We start from the raw sequence: 7,411 nt of genomic DNA, 5'->3' as shown, positions 1-7,411 counted from the left end.
CTGATTTTACATGGTTATGGTAGGCCTCATTCCCCTTCCATTTGTTTGCAAGACAAAGCTACATCACATGACTACAAGTCTACAACTACAACATTAGCATACGTTACATCAATGGTTTTATCCCAATTTTTGTTCCAACTTTTTCTCTAGATTTAAGACTGATTAATATAATTATAAAAAAGTATTAACATTTATTGTATTTGAAATATACTCTTGAAAATCCGTCAATGTTGGAGGTCATATATGTGACACTTATTCTCAGAGTCATAATTGTTGATATCTAATTATATCTGCTTATCCCATTCTAATGGAATTCACCAACTTTATTGCTCTTTCTATGAAATGTATTCTTAAAAGGCTACAAAAGTTACCATAAGGGTCAGGTTATCATCAGTTTCAAATAATGACATTTAGCTTCATGATAAGGATGGACGAATTAAACAAATCCACTTACGTAACTTGTGACACGTCATGAACCAAACCAATAAAGTTGGATTTAATAGGATTTGTGATTTATCTTGCTATAAAATAAGCACAACTAATAGTAAATTATTATATGTATGCAATATGCAATTAGAAATCTTGGAATTTAAAAGGAATTAAAAGAAGCATAAAAGTGGAATGTATGTATGTATGTATGTATGGGTAAAGAACTTTAATCGAAATGTAAGTTTGTGTGGAGAGTGGGGACCAATGTGTGCGTAGTATGGATGATTGATGGGATATCGCCCGCATTTGTCGTACCCTTTCATCATCGATCCTCATGATGCATGGTCCCCTTAATGATTTGTATCAATCTAACTCCAATCACTTCATCATAAAGTTTTCTTATTTTAGAAATAAATGTGGAATTTTATCCGTTCTAGACTTCTAGTAAGCTCTTCTTTATCTACCAAAAGACTTCAAATATGTTTACATCATGTAGAATTATGTTTTGCTAGGACTATGATCACATGCATATGATACATTCATACATATGGATGTAGAAAATCATGATCGAGATCATGGATCAAAAGCTATAAAATTTATGTGCGAGACTTTCGTGAATTAGAATTTTTATTTATTATTGATAGTAGATATTCAGATAAGAATTTAAAACAAAGAGAAACAACCATAATAGTATATTTTTTAAAAGTTTTTAATAAAATAATAAAAACTCAGAAAAATAACGATAACAACCATAATTTTCCTATGTCACAATATAAAAAAAATCTTGGCAGGCTCTGACTTTTTTTAGCATTTAATTTTTTTTCACAAATCAATATTTGAGAAAATCTAGGTGGTTTATGATTTTTTTTTCTTTTTTGAGATTTTTGCAAGTCATTCGTATGATTGGGAGAACCCAAATAGTCATAATTATCATTGAATTTGTATGTGAAAGTTATAATTTTTTTTCATCATAGTTTTTACCGAATAACATACTTTGTAGCTAAAAAAAATATGATTTTCCGACATCCAAATTAAAAATATAATATGTTTATGGATAGAACTTGCCACATAGAATATAATGTAAAAAAAAATTCAACTAAAATGAAATCCGTATACGAAAGTTATAAATAATCAAAGTTTTTTTTTTTTTTTTTTTTTTCTTCATACGAATGAGTTTTACATGTTTGAAGCTAAAAATTACATATTGCATTCCAAATTTCGATGTTAGAAAGCTTTACCTTGTTACAAAGAACAAAGTGAAAAAATCAGCTCAAACATAATTCGTATTAATGAGTTATACACGTTTGAAGTTAGTAAAAAATTAAGATTTTACATGTCATCATGGAGTTTTTATAAAATAAATGGACTATTTTATAAACTGTTTATAAAAAGAAAACTCTTTCAAATTGATTTGTAAAAATCAGGTTGTACCCCACTTCAACCATATTAATGGATTCTTTAAGTACATAAATGGCCCTTGTATGTAATAGGAAATTTTGAATTTCTAGTTTTATATTTTTATTCAATTACATATTTATCTTTTACCTTTTATTTTTATTTTTTATCTTTACTGCCTTTATACAAAATACTTTTTTTTATTATGAATGTATCATTGATGTATAATATTTTTTAATTATAAACATATCATTAACTTTTATATATATATATATATATATATATATATATATATATATATATATATATATATATATATATATATAATTAAAAATATATCATTAACACCAAGAACAATATTAAATATTACTAAAATTATATATAATAAATAGAACACATATTTCACATCATATTCACAACATATTTTATATATATATATATATATATATATATATATATATATATATATATATATATATATATATATAAAATTAAAAATATATCATTTACACCTTCATATCAATAACAATATTAAATATTACTAAAATTATATATAATAATTAAAACATATATTTCACATCATATTTATAACATTATAACATTAAGAAATAACAAGACCAATTCAATGTTAAATTAAAAAAAATCATGTAAACAAAAAATTACAATATCATTAAACTTGAAATTAATAGATCAATAAAATACATTGCTTACATCGTATTAAACATTGGTTGAGAATTTGGAAAACTTTTTCGATTATGGTCTGTTTGGTGGCATAATCCATATCTATGGGGTTCATCAGTATGATGCTTGTCCATCTCATTATATATGCGGTTTTCACGCCTACTAGCTCGAGAACAAAAAAGTTTTGAGTAATCCGCTTCAATCGCCCAATTCGAATCCAACCAATAATCAATATGGGAGTGTTGCAAAACAACCATTATATTGTAGTTTATAGGTAGCGCTAGTGTACACATCATTCACAATTGAAATATGATTATACCCTCTATTTCAAAACGGAAGAACATGCGAACATGGAAACCTTTCTATTTTCCACTTATGGCACATATATGTTAGAAATAATCGATATTATGAATAATTCTAGTCGTTCTATTTATTTGTGGCCTAGTAATGGTTCTTTATACACCTTCATTGTAGTAAAACTCAGATAAAGTATGAATTTGTGTGTGAGTGTCACGTTTAACATAGAGATGCCCTATATGTAATGGTAGAGGAATATTGCAATTCATTGTAACATCACTATGTTTTATGAAAAGTTGCACAATTCTATTGAATGTAAGGTCAATACACACCTTAATTGATAATTTTCTTGCTTATCGTAACGTATTATTCATACTCTCAGAGATATTTTTCGTTAAGGAACCCCACTGGTGTTGTTAAGGATGTATGAATCAATCGTTGTAGAGTTCAAATTTATTTTGTCATTGCAATACAAGATCCAAAACGGTTATATGCATCCGCCCAACGTGTAATCTGCCACATATTATAAGAACCCTAAATTTAAAGATATTTGACTTTTAATCAAATATTAACCAAAAATTGCAAAATGGTTATTTATGAGAATTTTGTAAGTTTATGAAGTTGTGACTTCATGAAATTGGCCAAGATACTCTTATGTCACTTAGATAAGATTAGATAAGTAAGTTTAAAAGAAGAAATGCATGAGAAAATGCAGTTTGAAAAAAATGGATTAAATAGGAAATTTTAAGATTTTTGGGCCAAGTTTGTGACCTAATAGATCAAAGTCCATATTAAGTCAATCATAACTGACTTAATGTAATTATAGAACTCATCCGCACCATCGTATGGATATAACGATCATAGAAAATGGGCTAAGATGAAGAAGTTAAGCGCGTTATAAATTAGAAGAAAATTTGTCCCAAAGATTGGAATGAAATCAACCTAGGAGTTGGTGAAGAGCTTTCCACAACACGGTGAAATGAGATGGTGATTCAGATAAGAGTCTCTTCGTAAGTGGAAGTCAATGTACTTTTCCATGGCATGGTATTATAAGGTACCACGATGTGGTGGAGAAAGTAGGTTTCTATGGTAGATTGACATCACAACTCACTTAGAGGCTGACCGCGGATAACTAACATGCACCATGGTGTGGTAAAGATATGATTGCATCGCAGTTTCAAGACAGATTAAACACTAGTTAAACCCTCATTCTCACAAAAATACTCCCCATTTCTTAGAGAGGGTAACTCTGGAGATTTTCAAGAAGGAGAAGTATCAAGTGACAATCAAAGCTATTAGAGGCAAGGATGGAGCACCAAAAAATCCTAGAGGTATCATATTCTTTATCTTAATGCTTTTAGGGCTTTAATGGTGATTTGTGGAATTGAATTAATTATGAAAGATAGTTCTTAGAAAGCTTGTTATTAGTGTTTAATCTAGTGTTTGTAAGCTTCGTACAAGCTTTATAAATTATTTCCAAGGGAAAACTCATATATGTAGAGTTAGGGTTTAAAACCCTAACTAGTGAGATTAGTCAATTGATGCGTTATAGATTAAAGTATAATGAATTAGGTAGTAAGGGACACTTAATTCATTGTGTAGATTAGATTTATACGTAGAAGATGAGGAGTAAGAATTATGATCAATTAAATGATCATTTTGACATAGAGAATAAATAAGCACTTAATAGGATAAGACAAGTTTTAGGGAACTTGATAAGTTGCATAAATATGCCTTTAGCAAAGAAGGAACAAGATGCATAAACTGAAGAATGAAGCCAAGGGTAGTTAGTTTTCACTAACTAACAAGGTGAGCTATAACTTTGACTATCTCTCTCTCTCTCTCTCTATATATATATATATATATATAATGTTTATATACTTATATGTATTCACATTATGATAAAGCCTATATGTACGATGTAACATCCATATTCCATGTATTATTCTTTCTAGTTCTCTTGTGTTTATGATTTGGATTTAGAGATTATGTCTCTCTGTGGCATGGTGCACTGATTGCCATGGTATGGTGTTGACATGTCACCATGATGCGGTGGCTAATTGTGACCATGACATGATGCCACAATGCTCACAAAACCCTATGTTGTGGGCTTTAAGCCCTATTTAAATGATATATGGATAGGTTTTCGACCACCCTCAGCCTCCATCACCCCATAAACATCCTATCTAAACTCTAATTCATTTGTCTCCATTTTGACCTCCATTTTTTGATTTATGATCTTTGAAGGAAAAAGAAAGGATTCGTTGAGCATAAGATCAACAAGAAAGCACCACCTCAACCTATTTTAGCATCTCCTGGAGTTATGTAAGTCTTCAAGCCTTCAAATTTGTGGTTATTTCCTTGTAGATCTAGGTTTCAAAGCTAGTTCTTCTTGTTCGGAAGATTTGAGTGCTTGGTCTTGATAAAGTTTGCAAATTTATTGGTCGTTGGGATTAACCCATCTTGAGTCCTTGAAGTATTATATGTCTCAGATCTAGACTTCCATGTTGTTTTGATGCTAAGCATGAAGTTTTAACCCATTTCTTACCATTTTGACCTAATTTTTTTGGATGAATTGTGTTGGAAATGCATGTCCATAAAGTTGGGATTTTTATGGACCATTAGGGTACCCTGAGGCCTTTTAGAAAGTTTGAGTAAAGGACTTAGCAGATTAAAGACTTAATGAGGAATCGAATACGTAAGCGTCACTAATACGTAATCGAGTGTTGACCACGACGCAGTGGGTAGATCCATCATGTTTTTGTTTGAATGAAACCACAACATTACCAAAGTCTTTCCACTACATAGTGGTTTATAGGGTTGACTTTGACTGTTGATCTTTAACTTTTTGACCATGTTGAATTTTGGTTAACTTATTGGTTTTAGGTAGTAGAATGAGGTTTGACCTTTAATTAATGTTTAAGTGTTGTGTAGTACCAACCTTTATGTCTGCAAACTATTGTAACACCCCATTCTCGCCTTATTGTATAAACAACTAGTCATATAAATAATTGTTTTTGATAGAAGACTATTTATATATATTCTTGAAAAAATTTGTAGTAATCGAAAAATCGAGAGGTTGCATATAGAGAGCGCTCAAATCTGACTTCATAAAAGGAAGTTATGATTTTTAGAAGATGCATCATAGAAGTGCATGACACAGAAACTGAAATAGAAATCAGTCGATTATTAGGAAAACATAATCTAAACGAGAGTTGAAGATATCATCCATATGATTCTATCAATATAAACACAGACGATAATAGAATTCATTTGAGAGAGTTATGATTTTATAATGGTTTTAACAATCTAAGCCTATTAAATATATCACTACAACAAAATGACATTTAGTAGCATACATTTTAATGGAATATCTTTTTTATGTCACTATAGTATGTTTTTAGTGGCATATTTTATATGCCACTATAAAATTAATAGATTTAATAACACTTAATTAAAAATTTATGCCACTAATATTAATAAGAAATGCCCTAAAGTTATTAAATGTCTATTTTCAAACAGTCTTTGTGTTGTCATTCTCGCGTCTCACTGTAGATCCATCGATCGATTAAGCTAGCAGATGCTTCAAGTAGCTCCCTTCGAGAACTAATGATCGAGACCTATCAAGAACACAAACCGATCGCCTGTTCAAGATCTCAAAGGCGGTTCCTACAATGTAATCAATTGTAAGATTTTATTCTTCATCTTCTTTTCATCTGTGTCCTCCTCTATCACCGATAATTGATGTCCAACCCTACTCTTTGTTACTAACGAAGGTTGAGAATCGGCATCGCTTGGCGTCCCTCGACTCTAAACCCTCCCCTTCAATACTTGTGAACCCTAGGGGTGGTCAAAATCGCTTTTAGGCCGAAGGTTGTTATGGATTTCATCTATATTTTAGTTCCAGTTCGTTGCTTATTACATTTGTATCCTCTACCACTGTTCAGACTTTTTATTTTTTCCTACTTTATTAGTTTAACACCAAGTGTTCGATGAAATTCCTTAGTGAGAAAGAACAATGTATATATGCCCTTTATTCGTCACTGTTACCAGTATTGTAACTTTGTTTTTCTTTTTTGTTAATTTTAAAGGTGAAGTACGAAAAGAAGGATGTCTCATAAGAAGTTTGAGCACCCTGTACATGGTTCCTATGGATTTTTATCCAAGGAAACATGTTTCTCTCTATAGAAGAAGAGGTATACATTTTTTTGTTGTGAACAATGATGTTTCCTCCTTAATTTGCTATTATTGGTTGTTTTTACTTAATCCTTATTGGCATAATCACTTGAGCTATTGATAATCTTAGACCTAAAAGCACATTCCGATATGATAAAGTCTTTTTTTCTTTTTTATTAGACTTTAATAAAAACCAGATGATGTAACATCTCAAAGGATTTCTTATGCAATGTCTTTATTAGTTAGGAATTTGTACTTGTATCTTCAAATTATGTGTGTAATAGTCATGACATGGAAAGCATTCGATGGTATGCAATGAGTTGTTGTCTTTATTGAATTCATTGAAAGAATTTCAGTATGTACTTTACTTACTTATCAATCATTTCTTCCTTATGTTCGTTGTAGTGAAGGATTTCACCAAAGATAACCCAAA

The sequence above is a fragment of the Lactuca saligna genome, chromosome 2, assembly GCF_052625555.1.
Source record: "Lactuca saligna cultivar CGN05327 chromosome 2, ASM5262555v1, whole genome shotgun sequence".
NCBI lineage: Eukaryota > Viridiplantae > Streptophyta > Magnoliopsida > Asterales > Asteraceae > Lactuca > Lactuca saligna.
The sequence above is the reverse complement of the archived record's forward strand: the minus strand, read 5'-3'. Positions refer to the sequence as shown.